General features: G+C 57.6%; 1 protein-coding gene across 1 annotated transcript in view; it reads left to right on the forward strand.

Annotated features, from left to right (window-relative positions):
- agxt2 (alanine--glyoxylate aminotransferase 2) overlaps positions 1-20,214 on the forward strand; it is a 301,925-nt gene that overhangs the window by 172,491 nt on the left and 109,220 nt on the right. The gene's annotated exons all lie outside the window — the stretch shown is intronic.

Raw genomic sequence — 20,214 nt, forward strand, 5'->3', positions numbered from 1 at the left:
GACTCTCACTGGGGTACAGTCCCACACACACTGACTCTCACTGGGGTACAGTCCCACACACACTGACCCGCACTGAGGTACAGTCCCACACACACTGACCCTCACTGGGGTACAGTCCCACACACACTGACTCTCACTGGGGTACAGTCCCACACACACTGACTCTCACTGGGGTACAGTCCCACACACACACTGACTCTCACAGGGGTACAGTCCCACACACACTGACTCTCACTGGGGTACAGTCCCACACACACTGACCCGCACTGAGGTACAGTCCCACACACACTGACTCTCACTGGGGTACAGCACAACACACACTGACTCTCACTGGGGTACAGTCCCACACACACTGACTCTCACAGGGGTACAGTCCCACACACACTGACTCACACTGGGGTACAGTCCCAGACATACTGACCCTCACTGGGGTACAGTCCCCACACACACTGACTCTCACTGAGGTACAGTCCCACACACACTGACTCTCACTGAGGTACAGTCCCACACACACTGACCCTCACTGGGGTACAGTCCCCACACACACTGACCCTCACTGGGGTACAGTCCCATACATACTGACCCTCACTGGGGTACAGTCCCACACACACTAACTCTCACTGGGGTACAGTCCCACACACACTGACTCACACTGGGGTACAGTCCCACAAACACTGACTCTCACTGGGGTACAGTCCTACACACACTGACTCACACTGGGGTACAGTCCCACACACACTGACTCTCACTGGGGTACAGTCCCACACACACTGACCCTCACTGGGGTACAGTCCCCGCACACACTGACCCTCACTGGGGTACAGTCCCCGCCCACACTTACTCTCACTGGGGTACAGTCCTACACACACTGACTCACACTGGGGTACAGCCCCACACACACTGACTCTCACTAGGGTACAGTCCCACACACACTGAGTCTCTCTGGGCTAGAGTCCCCACAAACACTGACTCTAACTGGGGTACAGTCCCACACACTGACCCTCACTGGGGTACAGTCCCACACACAGTGACTCTCACTGAGGTATAGTCCCACATACACTGACTCTCACTGGGGTACAGTCCCACACACACTGACTCTCACTGGGGTACAGTCCCACACACACTGACCCGCACTGAGGTACAGTCCCACACACACTGACCCTCACTGGGGTACAGTCCCACACACACTGACTCTCACTGGGGTACAGTCCCACACACACTGACTCTCACTGGGGTACAGTCCCACACACACACTGACTCTCACAGGGGTACAGTCCCACACACACTGACTCTCACTGGGGTACAGTCCCACACACACTGACCCGCACTGAGGTACAGTCCCACACACACTGACTCTCACTGGGGTACAGCACAACACACACTGACTCTCACTGGGGTACAGTCCCACACACACTGACTCTCACAGGGGTACAGTCCCACACACACTGACTCACACTGGGGTACAGTCCCAGACATACTGACCCTCACTGGGGTACAGTCCCCACACACACTGACTCTCACTGAGGTACAGTCCCACACACACTGACTCTCACTGAGGTACAGTCCCACACACACTGACCCTCACTGGGGTACAGTCCCCACACACACTGACCCTCACTGGGGTACAGTCCCATACATACTGACCCTCACTGGGGTACAGTCCCACACACACTAACTCTCACTGGGGTACAGTCCCACACACACTGACTCACACTGGGGTACAGTCCCACAAACACTGACTCTCACTGGGGTACAGTCCTACACACACTGACTCACACTGGGGTACAGTCCCACACACACTGACTCTCACTGGGGTACAGTCCCACACACACTGACCCTCACTGGGGTACAGTCCCCCCACACACTGACCCTCACTGGGGTACAGTCCCCCCACACACTTACTCACACTGGGGTACAGCCCCACACACACTGACTCTCACTAGGGTACAGTCCCACACACACTGAGTCTCTCTGGGCTAGAGTCCCCACAAACACTGACTCTAACTGGGGTACAGTCCCACACACTGACCCTCACTGGGGTACAGTCCCACACACAGTGACTCTCACTGAGGTATAGTCCCACATACACTGACTCTCACTGGGGTACAGTCCCACACACACTGACCCTCACTGGGGTATAGTCCCACACACACACTGACCCTCACTGGGGTACAGTCCCACCCACACTGACTCTCACTCGGGTACAGTCCCACACACACTGAGTCTCTCTGGGGTAGACTCCCCACAAACACTGACTCTAACTGGGGTACAGTCCCACCCACACTGACTCTCACTCGGGTACAGTCCCACACACACTGAGTCTCTCTGGGGTAGACTCCCCACAAACACTGACTCTAACTGGGGTACAGTCCCACACACAGTGACTCTCACTAAGGTACAGTCCCACATACACTGACTCTCACTGGGGTACAGTCCCACACACACTGACTCTCACTGGGGTACAGTCCCACACACACACTGACCCTCACTGGGGTACAGTCCCTCACACACTGACTCTCACTGAGGTACAGTCCCACACACACTGACTCACACTGGGGTACAGTCCCCACACACACACTGACTCTCACTGGGGTACAGTCCCACACACACTGACTCTCACTGGGGTACACTCCCACACACACAAACTCTCACTGGGGTACAGTCCCTCACACACTGACTCTCACTGGGGTACAGTCCCACACACACTCACCCTCACTGGGGTACTGTCCCCACACACACTGACTCTCACTGGGGTACAGTCCCCACACACACTGACTCTCACTGGGGTACAGTCCCCGCACACACTGACTCTCACTGGGGTACAGTCCCCACACACACTGACTCTCACTGGGGTACAGACCCCCACACACTGACTCTCACTGGGGTACAGTCCCACACACACTGACCCTCACTGGGGTACAGTCCCCCCACACACTGACCCTCACTGGGGTACAGTCCCCACACACACTGACTCTCACTAGGGTACAGTCCCACACACACTGAGTCTCTCTGGGGTAGACTCCCCACAAACACTGACTCTAACTGGGGTACAGTCCCACACACGCTGACCCTCACTGGGGTACAGTCCCCACATACACTGACTCTCACTGGGGTACAGTCCCACACACACTGACCCTTACTGGGGTACAGTCCCACACACACACTGACCCTCACTGAGGTACAGTCCCACACACACTGACCCTCACTGGGGTACAGTCCCACACACACTGACTCTCACTGGGGTACAGTCCCACCCACACTGACTCTCACTCGGGTACAGTCCCACACACACTGAGTCTCACTGGGGTACAGTCCCCCCACGCACTGACCCTCACTGGGGTACAGTCCCCACACACACTGACTCTCACTGGGGTACAGTCCCCACACGCACTGACTCTCACTGGGGTACAGTCCCTCCACACACTGACTCTCACTGGGGTACAGTCCACCCACACACTGACTCTCACTGGGGTACAGTCCCCCCACGCACTGACCCTCACTGGGGTACAGTCCCCACACACACTGACTCTCACTGGGGTACAGTCCCCCCACACACTGACTCTAACTGGGGTACAGACCTCCACACACTGACTCTCTCTGGGGTACAGTCCCACACACACTGACTCTCTCTGCGGTACAGTCCCCACACACACTGACCCTCACTGGGGTCCAGTCCCACACACACTGACTCTCACTGGGGTACAGACCCCCACACACTGACTCTCACTGAGGTACAGTCCCACACACACTGACTCTCACTGGGGTACAGTCCCCCCACACACTGACCCTCACTGGGGTACAGTCCCACACACACTGACTCTCACTGGGGTACAGTCCCACACACACTGACTCTCACTGGGGTACAGTCCCCACACACACTGACTCTCACTGGGGTACAGTCCCCCCACACACTGACCCTCACTGGGGTACAGTCCCCCCACACACTGACCCTCACTGGGGTACAGTCCCCCCACACACTGACCCTCACTGGGGTACAGTCCCACACACACTGACTCTCACTGGGGTACAGTCCCCACACACACTGACTCTCACTCGGGTACAGTCCCACACACACTGAGTCTCTCTGGGGTAGACTCCCCACAAACACTAACTCAAACTGAGGTACAGTCCCACACACACTGACTCTCACTGGGGTACAGTCCCACACACACTGACCTTTACTGGGGTACAGTCCCACACACACACTGACCCTCACTGGGGTATAGTCCCTCACACACTGACTCAAACTGAGGTACAGTCGCACACACACTGACCCTCACTGGGGTACAGTCCCACACACACACTGACCCTCACTGGGGTATAGTCCCTCACACACTGACTCAAACTGAGGTACAGTCCCACACACACTGACTCTCACTGGGGTACAGTCCCACACACACTGACCCTCACTGACGTACAGATCCCACACACACACTGACTCTCACTGGGGGACAGTCCCACCCACACTGACTCTCACAGGGGTACAGTCCCACCCACACTGACTCTCACTCGGGTACAGTCCCACACACACTGAGTCTCTCTGGGGTAGACTCCCCACAAACGCTGACTCTAACTGGGGTACAGTCCCACACACAGTGACTCTCACTAAGGTACAGTCCCACATACACTGACTCTCACTGGGGTACAGTCCCACACACACTGACCCTCACTGGGGTACAGTCCTCACACACACTGACCCTCACTGGAGTACAGTCCCACGCACACACTGACCCTCACTGGGGTACAGTCCCTCACACACTGACTCTCACTGAGGTACAGTCCCACACACACTGACTCACACTGGGGTACAGTCCCCACACACACACTGACTCTCACTGGGGTACAGTCCCACACACACTGACTCTCACTGGGGTACACTCCCACACACACAAACTCTCACTGGGGTACAGTCCCACACACACTGACTCTCACTGGGGTACAGTCCCACACACACTCACCCTCAGTGGGGTACAGTCCCCACACACACTGACTCTCACTGGGGTACAGTCCCCACACACACTGACTCTCACTGGGGTACAGTCCCCGCACACACTGACTCTCACTGGGGTAGAGTCCCCACACACACTGACTCTCACTGGGGTACAGACCCCCACACACTGACTCTCACTGGGGTACAGTCCCACACACACTGACTCTCACTGGGGTACAGTCCCCCCACACACTGACCCTCACTGGGGTACAGTCCCCACACACACTGACTCTCACTAGGGTACAGTCCCCACATACACTGACTCTCACTGGGGTACAGTCCCACACACACTGACCCTTACTGGGGTACAGTCCCACACACACACTGACCCTCACTGGGGTACAGTCCCACACACACTGACTCTCACTGGGGTACAGTCCCACACACACTGACTCTCACTGGGGTACAGTCCCACCCACACTGACTCTCACTAGGGTACAGTCCCACACACACTGAGTCTCTCTGGGGTAGACTCCCCACAAACACTGACTCTAACTGGGTTACAGTCCCCACGCACTGACTCTAACTGGGTTACAGTCCCCACACACTGACTCTCACTGGGGTACAGTCCCTCCACACACGGACTCTCTCTGGGGTACAGTCCCCCCACACACTGACTCTCACTGGGGTACAGTCCCCACACGCACTGACTCTCGCTGGGGTACAGTCCCTCCACACACTGACTCTCACTGGGGTACAGTCCCCCCACACACTGACTCTCACTGGGGTACAGTCCCCCCACGCACTGACCCTCACTGGGGTACAGTCCCCACACACACTGACTCTCACTGGGGTACAGTCCACCCACACACTGACTCTAACTGGCGTACAGACCCCCACACACTGACTCTCTCTGGGGTACAGTCCCACACACACTGACTCTCTCTGCGGTACAGTCCCCACACACACTGACCCTCACTGGGGTCCAGTCCCACACACACTGACTCTCACTGGGGTACAGTCCCCCACACACTGACACTCACTGAGGTACAGTCCCCCCACACACTGACCCTCACTGGGGTCCAGTCCCACACACACTGACTCTCTCTGGGGTACAGTCCCACACACACTGACTCTCTCTGCGGTACAGTCCCCACACACACTGACTCTCACTGGGGTACGGTCCCACACACACTGACTCTCACTGGGGTACAGTCCCCACACACACTGACCCTCACTGGGGTACAGTCCCACACACACTGACTCTCACTGGGGTACAGTCCCACACACACTGACTCTCACTGGGGTACAGTCCCCACACACACTGACTCTCACTGGGGTACAGTCCCCCCACACACTGACCCTCACTGGGATACAGTCCCCCCACACACTGACCCTCACTGGGGTACAGTCCCCACACACACTGACTCTCACTAGGGTACAGTCCCACACACACTGAGTCTCTCTGGGGTAGACTCCCCACAAACACTGACTCAAACTGAGGTACAGTCCCACACACACTGACTCTCACTGGGGTACAGTCCCACACACACTGACTCTCACTGGGATACAGTCCCACATACACTGACTCACACTGGGGTACAGTCCCACTAACACTGACTCTCACTGGGGTATAGTCCCTCACACACTGACTCAAACTGAGGTACAGTCCCACACACACTGACACTCACTGGGGTACAGTCCCACACACACTGACCCTCACTGACGTACAGATCCCACACACACACTGACTCTCACTGGGGTACAGTCCCCACCCACACTGACTCTCACTGGGGTACAGTCCCACACACACTGACTCTCTCTGGGGTACAGTCCCCACACACACTGACCCTTACTGGGGTACTGTCCCACGCACACACTGACCCTCACTGGGGTACTGTCCCCACACTCACTGACTCTCACTGGGTACAGTCACCACACACTCTGACCCTCACTGGGGTACAGTCCCACTCACACACTGACTCACTGGGGTACAGTCCCCCCACACACTGGATCTCACTGGGGAACAGTCCCCCCGCACACTGACTCTCACTGGGGTACATTCCCACACACACTGACTCTCACTGGGCTACAGTCCCACACACACTGCTTCTCACTGGGGTACAGTCCCCACACACACTGGCCCTCACTGGGGTACAGTCCCCACACACACTGACTCTCACTGAGGTACAGTCCCACACACACTGACTCTCACTGGGGTACAGTCCCCACACACACTGACCCTCACTGGGGTACAGTCCCCACACACACTGACGCTCACTGGGGTACAGTCCCCACACACACTGACTCTGACTGGGGTATGGTCCCACACACACACTGACTCTCACTGGGGTACAGTCCCCACACACACTGACCCTCACTGGGGTACAGTCCCCACACACACTGACCCTCACTGGGGTACAGTCCCCACACACACTGACTCTCACTTGGGTGCAGTCACACACACACGGACTCTCACTGGGGTACAGTCCCACACACACACTGACTCTGACTGGGGTACAGTCCCCCCACACACTGACTCTCACATGGGGTACATTCCCACACACACGGACTCTCACTAGGGTACAGTCACACACACACGGACTCTCACTGGGGTACAGTCACACACACACACTGACTCTCACTGGGGTACAGTCCCCACACACACTGACCCTCACTGGGGTATAGTCCCCACACACACTGACCCTCACTTGGGTACAGTCCCCACACACACTGACTCTCACTGGGGTACAGTCCCACACACACTGGCCCTCACTGGGGTACAGTCCCCACACACACTGACTCTCACTGAGGTACAGTCCCACACACACTGACTCTCACTGGGGTACAGTCCGCACACACACTGACCGTCACTGGGGTACAGTCCCCACACACACTGACCCTCACTTGGGTACAGTCCCCACACACACTGACTCTCACTGGGGTACAGTCCCACACACACTGACCCTCACTGGGGTACAGTCCCACACACACTGACTCTCACTGGGGTACAGTCCCCCCACACACTGACTCTCACTGGGGTACAGTCCCCCCACACACTGACTCTCACTGGGGTACAGTCCCCACACACTCTGACCCTCACTTGGGTACAGTCCCCACACACACTGACTCTCACTGGGGTACAGTCCCCCCACACACTGACTCTCACTGGGGTACAGTCCCCGCCCACACTTACTCTCACTGGGGTACAGTCCCACACACAGAGACTCCCCCGGTGTTACAGTCCCACGCACACTGACTCTCTCTGCGGTACAGTCCCCACACACACTAACTCTCACTGGGGTACAGTCCCCACACACACTGACTCTCACTGGGGTACACTCCCACACACAGAGACTCTCACTGGGGTACAGTCCCCCCACACACTGACTCTCACTGGGGTACACTCCCACACACACTGACTCTCACTGGGGTACAGTCCCACACACACGGACTCTCACTGGGGTACAGTCCCACACACACACTGACTCTGACTGGGGTACAGTCCCCACACACACTGACTCTGACTGGGGTACGGTCCCACACACACACTGACTCTCACTGGGGTACAGTCCCCACACACTCTGACCCTCACTGGGGTACAGTCCCCACACACACACTGACCCTCACTGGGGTACAGTCCCACACACACTGACTCTCACTGGGGTACAGTCCCACACACACTGGCCCTCACTGGGGTACAGTCCCCACACACACTGACTCTCACTGAGGTACAGTCCCACACACACTGACTCTCACTGGGGTACAGTGCCCACACACACTGACCCTCACTGGGGTACAGTCCCCACACACACTGACCCTCACTTGGGTACAGTCCCCACACACACTGACTCTCACTGGGGTACAGTCCCCACACACTCTGACCCTCACTTGGGTACAGTCCCCACACACACTGACGCTCACTGGGGTACAGTCCCCACACACACTGACTCTCACTGGGGTACAGTCCCCACACACTCTGACCCTCACTTGGGTACAGTCCCCACACACACTGACGCTCACTGGGGTACAGTCCCCACACACACTGACTCTCACTGGGGTACAGTCCCCCCACACACTGACTCTCACTGGGGTACAGTCCCCGCCCACACTTACTCTCACTGGGGTACAGTCCCACACACAGAGACTCCCCCGGTGTTACAGTCCCACACACACTGACTCTCACTCGGGTACAGTCCCACACACACTGCCTCTCTCTGCGGTACAGTCCCCACACACACTGACTCTCACTCGGGTACAGTCCCACACACACTGACTCTCACTGGGGTACGGTCCCACACACACACTGACTCTCACTGGGGTACACTCCCACACACACAGACTCTCACTGGGGTACAGTCCCCCCACACACTGACTCTCACTGGGGTACATTGCCCCCACACACTGACTTTCACTGTGGTACAGTCGCACACACACAGACTCTCACTGGGGTACAGTCCCCACACACACACTGACCCTCACTGGGGTCCAGTTCCCCCACACACTGACTCTCACTGGGGTACTGTCCCCACACACACGCTGACTCTCACTGGGGTACAGTCCCCACACACACACTGACTCTCACTGGGGTACAGTCCCACACACACTGGCCCTCACTGGGGTACAGTCCCCACACACACTGACTCTCACTGAGGTACAGTCCCACACACACTGACTCTCACTGGGGTACAGTCCCCACACACACTGACCCTCACTTGGGTACAGTCCCCACACACACTGACTCTCACTGGGGTACAGTCCCCACACACACTGACTCTCACTGGGGTACAGTCCCCCCACACTCTGACCCTCACTTGGGTACAGTCCCCACACACACTGACCCTCACTGGGGTACAGTCCCCACCCACACTGACGCTCACTGGGGTACAGTCTCCACACACACTGACTCTCACTCGGGTACAGTCCCCACACACACTGACTCTCACTGGGGTACAGTCCCCACGCACACTGACTCTCACTGAGGTACAGTTCCACACACACTGACTCTCACTCGGGTACACTCCCACACACACAGACTCTCACTGGGGTACAGTCCCCCCACACACTGACTCTCATTGGGGTACACTCCCACACACACTGACTCTCACTGGGGTACTTTCCCCACACACACTGACTCTGACTGGGGTACGGTCCCACACACACTGACTCTCACTGTGGTACAGTCCCACACACACTGGCCCTCACTGGGGTACAGTCCCCACACACACTGACTCTCACTGAGGTACAGTCCCACACACACTGACTCTCACTGGGGTACAGTCCCCACACACACTGACCCTCACTGGGGTACAGTCCCCACACACACTGACCCTCACTTGGGTACAGTCCCCACACACACTGACTCTCACTGGGGTACAGTCCCCCCACACACTGACCCACACTGGGGTACAGTCCCCACACACACTGACTCTCACTGGGGTACAGACCCCACACACTCTGACCCTCACTGGGGTACAGTCCCCACACACACTGACGCTCACTGGGGTACAGTCCCCACACACACTGACTCTGACTGGGGTACGGTCCCACACACACACTGACTCTCACTGGGGTACAGTCCCCACACACACTGACTCTCACTGAGGTCCAGTCCCACACACACTGACTCTCACTGGGGTACAGTCCCCACACACACTGACCCTCACTTGGGTACAGTCCCCACACACACTGACTCTCACTGGGGTACAGTCCCCCCACACACTGACCCACACTGGGGTACAGTCCCCACACACACTGACTCTCACTGGGGTACAGACCCCACACACTCTGACCCTCACTGGGGTACAGTCCCCACACACACTGACGCTCACTGGGGTACAGTCCCCACACACACTGACTCTGACTGGGGTACGGTCCCACACACACACTGACTCTCACTGGGGTACAGTCCCCACACACACTGACTCTCACTGAGGTACAGTCCCACACACACTGACTCTCACTGGGGTACAGTCCCCACACACACTGACCCTCACTGGGGTACAGTCCCCACACACACTGACGCTCACTGGGGTACAGTCCCCACACACACTGACTCTGACTGGGGTATGGTCCCACACACACACTGACTCTCACTGGGGTACAGTCCCCACACACACTGACCCTCACTGGGGTACAGTCCCCACACACACTGACTCTCACTGGGGTACAGTCCCCACACACACTGACCCTCACTGGGGTACAGTCCCCACACACACTGACTCTCACTAGGGTACAGTCACACACACACGGACTCTCACTGGGGTACAGTCCCACACACACACTGACTCTGACTGGGGTACAGTCCCCCCACACACTGACTCTCACATGGGGTACATTCCCACACACACGGACTCTCACTAGGGTACAGTCACACACACACGGACTCTCACTGGGGTACAGTCACACACACACACTGACTCTCACTGGAGTACAGCTCCCACACACACTGACTCTCACTGAGGTACAGTCCCCACACGCACTGACCCTCACTGGGGTAGACTCCCCACAAACACTGACTCTCTCTGGGGTACAGTCCCAAACACACTGACCCTCACTGGGGTACAATCCCCACAAACACTGACTCTCACTGGGGTACAGTCCCACACACACTGACCCTCACTGGGGTACAGTCCCCACACACACTGACTCTCACTGGGGTACAGTCCCACACACACTGACCCTCACTGGGGTACAGTCCCACACACACTGACTCTCACTGGGGTACCGTCCCCACACACTCTGACTCTCACTGGGGTACAGTCCCCACACACACTGACTCTCACTGGGGTCCAGTTCCCCCACACACTGACTCTCACTGGGGTACAGTCCCCACACACACGCTGACTCTCACTGGGGTACAGTCCCCACACACACACTGACCCTCACTGGGGTACAGACCCCCACGCACTGACTCTCACTGGGGTACAGTCCCCACACACACCGACTCTCACTGGGGTACAGTCCCCACACACACTGACCCTCACTGGGGTATAGTCCCCACACACACTGACCCTCACTTGGGTACAGTCCCCACACACACTGACTCTCACTGGGGTACAGTCCCACACACACTGGCCCTCACTGGGGTACAGTCCCCACACACACTGACTCTCACTGAGGTACAGTCCCCACACGCACTGACCCTCACTGGGGTAGACTCCCCACAAACACTGACTCTCTCTGGGGTACAGTCCCAAACACACTGACCCTCACTGGGGTACAATCCCCACAAACACTGACTCTCACTGGGGTACAGTCCCACACACACTGACCCTCACTGGGGTACAGTCCCCACACACACTGACTCTCACTGGGGTACAGTCCCACACACACTGACTCTCACTGGGGTACAGTCCCCACACACACTGACTCTCACTGGGGTCCAGTTCCCCCACACACTGACTCTCACTGGGGTACAGTCCCCACACACACGCTGACTCTCACTGGGGTACAGTCCCCCCACACACACTGACCCTCACTGGGGTACAGACCCCCACGCACTGACTCTCACTGGGGTACAGTCCCCACACACACCGACTCTCACTGGGGTACAGTCCCCACACACACTGACCCTCACTGGGGTATAGTCCCCACACACACTGACCCTCACTTGGGTACAGTCCCCACACACACTGACTCTCACTGGGGTACAGTCCCACACACACTGGCCCTCACTGGGGTACAGTCCCCACACACACTGACTCTCACTGAGGTACAGTCCCACACACACTGACTCTAACTGGGGTACAGTCCCCACACACACTGACGGTCACTGGGGTACAGTCCCTACACACACTGACCCTCACTTGGGTACAGTCCCCACACACACTGACTCTCACTGGGGTACAGTCCCACACACACTGACCCTCACTGGGGTACAGTCCCACACACACTGACTCTCACTGGGGTACAGTCCCCCCACACACTGACTATCACTGGGGTACAGTCCCCCCACACACTGACTCTCATTGGGGTACAGTCCCACACACACTGACCCTCAATGGGGTACAGTCCCACACACACTGACTCTCACTGGGGTACAGTCCCCCCACACACTGACTATCACTGGGGTACAGTCCCCCCACACACTGACTCTCACTGGGGTACAGTCCCCACACACACACTGACCCTCACTGGGGTACAGACCCCCACGCACTGACTCTCACTGGGGTACAGTCCCCACACACACCGACTCTCACTGGGGTACAGTCCCCACACACACTGACCCTCACTGGGGTATAGTCCCCACACACACTGACCCTCACTTGGGTACAGTCCCCACACACACTGACTCTCACTGGGGTACAGTCCCACACACACTGGCCCTCACTGGGGTACAGTCCCCACACACACTGACTCTCACTGAGGTACAGTCCCCACACGCACTGACCCTCACTGGGGTAGACTCCCCACAAACACTGACTCTCTCTGGGGTACAGTCCCAAACACACTGACCCTCACTGGGGTACAATCCCCACAAACACTGACTCTCACTGGGGTACAGTCCCACACACACTGACCCTCACTGGGGTACAGTCCCCACACACACTGACTCTCACTGGGGTACAGTCCCACACACACTGACTCTCACTGGGGTACCGTCCCCACACACTCTGACTCTCACTGGGGTACAGTCCCCACACACACTGACTCTCACTGGGGTCCAGTTCCCCCACACACTGACTCTCACTGGGGTACAGTCCCCACACACACGCTGACTCTCACTGGGGTACAGTCCCCACACACACACTGACCCTCACTGGGGTACAGACCCCCACGCACTGACTCTCACTGGGGTACAGTCCCCACACACACCGACTCTCACTGGGGTACAGTCCCCACACACACTGACCCTCACTGGGGTATAGTCCCCACACACACTGACCCTCACTTGGGTACAGTCCCCACACACACTGACTCTCACTGGGGTACAGTCCCACACACACTGGCCCTCACTGGGGTACAGTCCCCACACACACTGACTCTCACTGAGGTACAGTCCCACACACACTGACTCTAACTGGGGTACAGTCCCCACACACACTGACGGTCACTGGGGTACAGTCCCCACACACACTGACCCTCCCTTGGGTACAGTCCCCACACACACTGACTCTCACTGGGGTACAGTCCCACACACACTGACCCTCACTGGGGTACAGTCCCACACACACTGACTCTCACTGGGGTACAGTCCCCCCACACACTGACTATCACTGGGGTACAGTCCCCCCACACACTGACTCTCACTGGGGTACAGTCCCCACACACACTGACCCTCACTTGGGTACAGTCCCCACACACACTGACCCTCACTGGGGTACAGTCCCCCCACACACTGACTCTCACTGGGGTACAGTCCCCGCCCACACTTACTCTCACTGGGGTACAGTCCCACACACAGAGACTCCCCCGGTGTTACAGTCCCACACACACTGACTCTCTCTGCGGTACAGTCCCCACACACACTGACTCTCACTGGGGTACAGTCCCCACACACACTGACTCTCACTGGGGTACACTCCCACACACACAGACTCTCACTGGGGTACAGTCCCCCCACACACTGACTCTCACTGGGGTACACTCCCACACACACTGACTCTCACTGGGGTACAGTCCCACACACACTGACTCTCACTTGGGTGCAGTCACACACACACGGACTCTCACTGGGGTACAGTCCCACACACACACTGACTCTGACTGGGGTACAGTCCCCCCACACACTGACTCTCACATGGGGTACATTCCCACACACACACGGACTCTCACTGGGGTACAGTCACACACACACACTGACTCTCACTGAAGTACAGCTCCTACACACACTGACTCTCACTGAGGTACAGTCCCCACACGCACTGACCCTCACTGGGGTAGACTCCCCACAAACACTGACTCTCTCTGGGGTACAGTCCCAAACACACTGACCCTCACTGGGGTACAATCCCCACAAACACTGACTCTCACTGGGGTACAGTCCCACACACACTGACCCTCACTGGGGTACAGTCCCCACACACACTGACTCTCACTGGGGTACAGTCCCACACACACTGACTCTCACTGGGGTACAGTCCCCACACACTCTGACTCTCACTGGGGTACAGTCCCCACACACACTGACTCTCACTGGGGTCCAGTTCCCCCACACACTGACTCTCACTGGGGTACAGTCCCCACACACACGCTGACTCTCACTGGGGTACAGTCCCCACACACACACTGACCCTCACTGGGGTACAGACCCCCACGCACTGACTCTCACTGGGGTACAGTCCCCACACACACTGACTCTCACTGGGGTACAGTCCCACACACACTGGCCCTCACTGGGGGTACAGTCCCCACACACACTGACTCTCACTGAGGTACAGTCCCACACACACTGACTCTCACTGAGGTACAGTCCCACACACACAGACTCTCACTGGGGTACAGTCCCCACACACACTGACCGTCACTGGGGTACAGTCCCCACACACACTGACCCTCACTTGGGTACAGTCCCCACACACACTGACTCTCACTGGGGTACAGTCCCCCCACACACTGGCCCACACTGGGGTACAGTCCCCACACACACTGACTCTGACTGGGGTACAGTCCCCCCACACTCTGACCCTCACTGGGGTTCAGTCCCCACACACACTGACGCTCACTGTGGTACAGTCCCCACACACACTGTCTCTGACTGGGGTACGGTCCCACACACACACTGACCCTCACTGGGGTACAGTCCTCACACACACTGACTCTCACTGGGGTACAGTCCCACACACACTGACTCTCACTGGGGTACAGTCCCCACACACTCTGACTCTCACTGGGGTACAGTCCCCACACACACTGACTCTCACTGGGGTACAGACCCCCACGCACTGACTCTCACTGGGGTACAGTCCCCACACACACTGACTCTCACTGGGGTACAGTCCCACACACACTGACTCTCACTGGGGTACAGTCCCCACACACACTGACTCTCACTGGGGTACAGTCCCACACACACTGACTCTCACTGGGGTACAGTCCCCACACACTCTGACTCTCACTGGGGTACAGTCCCCACACACACGCTGACTCTCACTGGGGTACAGTCCCCACACGCACACTGACCCTCACTGGGGTACAGACCCCCACGCACTGACTCTCACTGGGGTACAGTCCCCACACACACTGACTCTCACTGGGGTACTGTCCCACACACACTGGCCCTCACTGGGGTACAGTCCCCACACACACTGACTCTCACTGGGGTACAGTCCCCCCACACACTGACTCTGACTGGGGTACGGTCCCACACACACACTGACCCTCACTGGGGTACAGTCCCCACACACACTGACTCTCACTGGGGTACAGTCCCACACACACTGACTCTCACTGGGGTACAGTCCCCACACACTCTGACTCTCACTGGGGTACAGTCCCCACACACACTGACTCTCACTGGGGTCCAGTTCCCCCACACACTGACTCTCACTGGGGTACAGTCCCCACACACACGCTGACTCTCACTGGGGTACAGTCCCCACACACACTGACCATCACTGGGGTACAGTCCCCACACACACTGACCCTCACTTGGGTACAGTCCCCACACACACTGACTCTCACTGGGGTACAGTCCCCCCACACACTGACCCACACTGGGGTACAGTCCCCACACACACTGACTCTCACTGGGGTACAGTCCCCCCACACACGGACCCACACTGGGGTACAGTCCCCACACACACTGACTCTGACTGGGGTACAGTCCCCCCACACTCTGACCCTCACTGGGGTACAGTCACCACACACACTGACGCTCACTGGGTTACAGTCCTCACACACACTGACTCTGACTGGGGTACGATCCCACACACACACTGACTCTCACTGGGGTACAGTCCCCACACACACTGACTCTCACTGGGGTACAGTCCCCACACACACTGACCCTCACTGGGGTACAGTCCCACACACACTGACTCTCACTGGGGTACAGTCCCCACACACACTGACCCTCACTGGGGTACAGTCCCAACACACACTGACTCTCACTGGGGTACAGTCCCCCCACACACTGACTCTCACTGGGGTACAGTTCCCGCCCACACTTACTCTCACTGGGGTACAGTCCCACACACACTGACTCTCTCTGGGGTACAGTCCCACACACACTGACTCTCTCTGCGGTACAGTCCCCACACACACTGACCCTCACTGGGGTCCAGTCCCACACACACTGACTCTCACTGGGGTACAGACCCCCACACACTGACTCTCACTGAGGTACAGTCCCACACACACTGACTCTCACTGGGGTACAGTCCCCCCACACACTGACCCTCACTGGGGTACAGTCCCACACACACTGACTCTCACTGGGGTACAGTCCCACACACACTGACTCTCACTGGGGTACAGTCCCCACACACACTGACTCTCACTGGGGTACAGTCCCCCCACACACTGACCCTCACTGGGGTACAGTCCCCCCACACACTGACCCTCACTGGGGTACAGTCCCCACACACACTGACTCTCACTAGGGTACAGTCCCACACACACTGAGTCTCTCTGGGGTAGACTCCCCTCACACACTGACTCAAACTGAGGTACAGTCGCACACACACTGACTCTCACTGGGGTACAGTCCCACACACACTGACCCTCACTGACGTACAGATCCCACACACACACTGACTCTCACTGGGGGACAGTCCCACCCACACTGACTCTCACTCGGGTACAGTCCCACACACACTGAGTCTCTCTGGGGTAGACTCCCCACAAACACTGACTCTAACTGGGGTACAGTCCCACCCACACTGACTCTCACTCGGGTACAGTCCCACACACACTGAGTCTCTCTGGGGTAGACTCCCCACAAACGCTGACTCTAACTGGGGTACAGTCCCACACACAGTGACTCTCACTAAGGTACAGTCCCACATACACTGACTCTCACTGGGGTACAGTCCCACACACACTGACCCTCACTGGGGTACAGTCCTCACACACACTGACCCTCACTGGAGTACAGTCCCACGCACACACTGACCCTCACTGGGGTACAGTCCCTCACACACTGACTCTCACTGAGGTACAGTCCCACACACACTGACTCACACTGGGGTACAGTCCCCACACACACACTGACTCTCACTGGGGTACAGTCCCACACACACTGACTCTCACTGGGGTACACTCCCACACACACAAACTCTCACTGGGGTACAGTCCCACACACACTGACTCTCACTGGGGTACAGTCCCACACACACTCACCCTCACTGGGGTACAGTCCCCACACACACTGACTCTCACTGGGGTACAGTCCCCACACACACTGACTCTCACTGGGGTACAGTCCCCGCACACACTGACTCTCACTGGGGTAGAGTCCCCACACACACTGACTCTCACTGGGGTACAGACCCCCACACACTGACTCTCACTGGGGTACAGTCCCACACACACTGACTCTCACTGGGGTACAGTCCCCCCACACACAGACCCTCACTGGGGTACAGTCCCCACACACACTGACTCTCACTAGGGTACAGTCCCCACATACACTGACTCTCACTGGGGTACAGTCCCACACACACTGACCCTTACTGGGGTACAGTCCCACACACACACTGACCCTCACTGGGGTACAGTCCCACACACACTGACTCTCACTGGGGTACAGTCCCACACACACTGACTCTCACTGGGGTACAGTCCCACCCACACTGACTCTCACTAGGGTACAGTCCCACACACACTGAGTCTCTCTGGGGTAGACTCCCCACAAACACTGACTCTAACTGGGTTACAGTCCCCACGCACTGACTCTAACTGGGTTACAGTCCCCACACACTGACTCTCACTGGGGTACAGTCCCTCCACACACGGACTCTCTCTGGGGTACAGTCCCCACACACACTGACTCTCACTGGGGTACAGTCCCCACACGCACTGACTCTCGCTGGGGTACAGTCCCTCCACACACTGACTCTCACTGGGGTACAGTCCCCCCACACACTGACTCTCACTGGGGTACAGTCCCCCCACGCACTGACCCTCACTGGGGTACAGTCCCCACACACACTGACTCTCACTGGGGTACAGTCCACCCACACACTGACTCTAACTGGCGTACAGACCCCCACACACTGACTCTCTCTGGGGTACAGTCCCACACACACTGACTCTCTCTGCGGTACAGTCCCCACACACACTGACCCTCACTGGGGTCCAGTCCCACACACACTGACTCTCACTGGGGTACAGTCCCCCACACACTGACACTCACTGAGGTACAGTCCCCCCACACACTGACCCTCACTGGGGTCCAGTCCCACACACACTGACTCTCTCTGGGGTACAGTCCCACACACACTGACTCTCTCTGCGGTACAGTCCCCACACACACTGACTCTCACTGGGGTACGGTCCCACACACACTGACTCTCACTGGGGTACAGTCCCCACACACACTGACCCTCACTGGGGTACAGTCCCACACACACTGACTCTCACTGGGGTACAGTCCCACACACACTGACTCTCACTGGGGTACAGTCCCCACACACACTGACTCTCACTGGGGTACAGTCCCCCCACACACTGACCCTCACTGGGATACAGTCCCCCCACACACTGACCCTCACTGGGGTACAGTCCCCACACACACTGACTCTCACTAGGGTACAGTCCCACACACACTGAGTCTCTCTGGGGTAGACTCCCCACAAACACTGACTCAAACTGAGGTACAGTCCCACACACACTGACTCTCACTGGGGTACAGTCCCACACACACTGACCTTTACTGGGGTACAGTCCCAAACACACACTGACCCTCACTGGGGTATAGTCCCTCACACACTGACTCAAACTGAGGTACAGTCCCACACACACTGACACTCACTGGGGTACAGTCCCACACACACTGACCCTCACTGACGTACAGATCCCACACACACACTGACTCTCACTGGGGTACAGTCCCCACCCACACTGACTCTCACTGGGGTACAGTCCCACACACACTGACTCTCTCTGGGGTACAGTCCCCACACACACTGACCCTTACTGGGGTACTGTCCCCACACACACTGACCCTCACTGGGGTACTGTCCCCACACTCACTGACTCTCACTGGGTACAGTCACCACACACTCTGACCCTCACTGGGGTACAGTCCCACTCACACACTGACTCACTGGGGTACAGTCCCCCCACACACTGGATCTCACTGGGGAACAGTCCCCCCGCACACTGACTCTCACTGGGGT

The sequence above is a fragment of the Chiloscyllium plagiosum genome, unplaced genomic scaffold, assembly GCF_037043375.1.
Source record: "Chiloscyllium plagiosum isolate Xiang-an unplaced genomic scaffold, Cpla_swu_hap1 HiC_scaffold_2, whole genome shotgun sequence".
Classification (NCBI taxonomy): Eukaryota; Metazoa; Chordata; class Chondrichthyes; order Orectolobiformes; family Hemiscylliidae; genus Chiloscyllium; species Chiloscyllium plagiosum.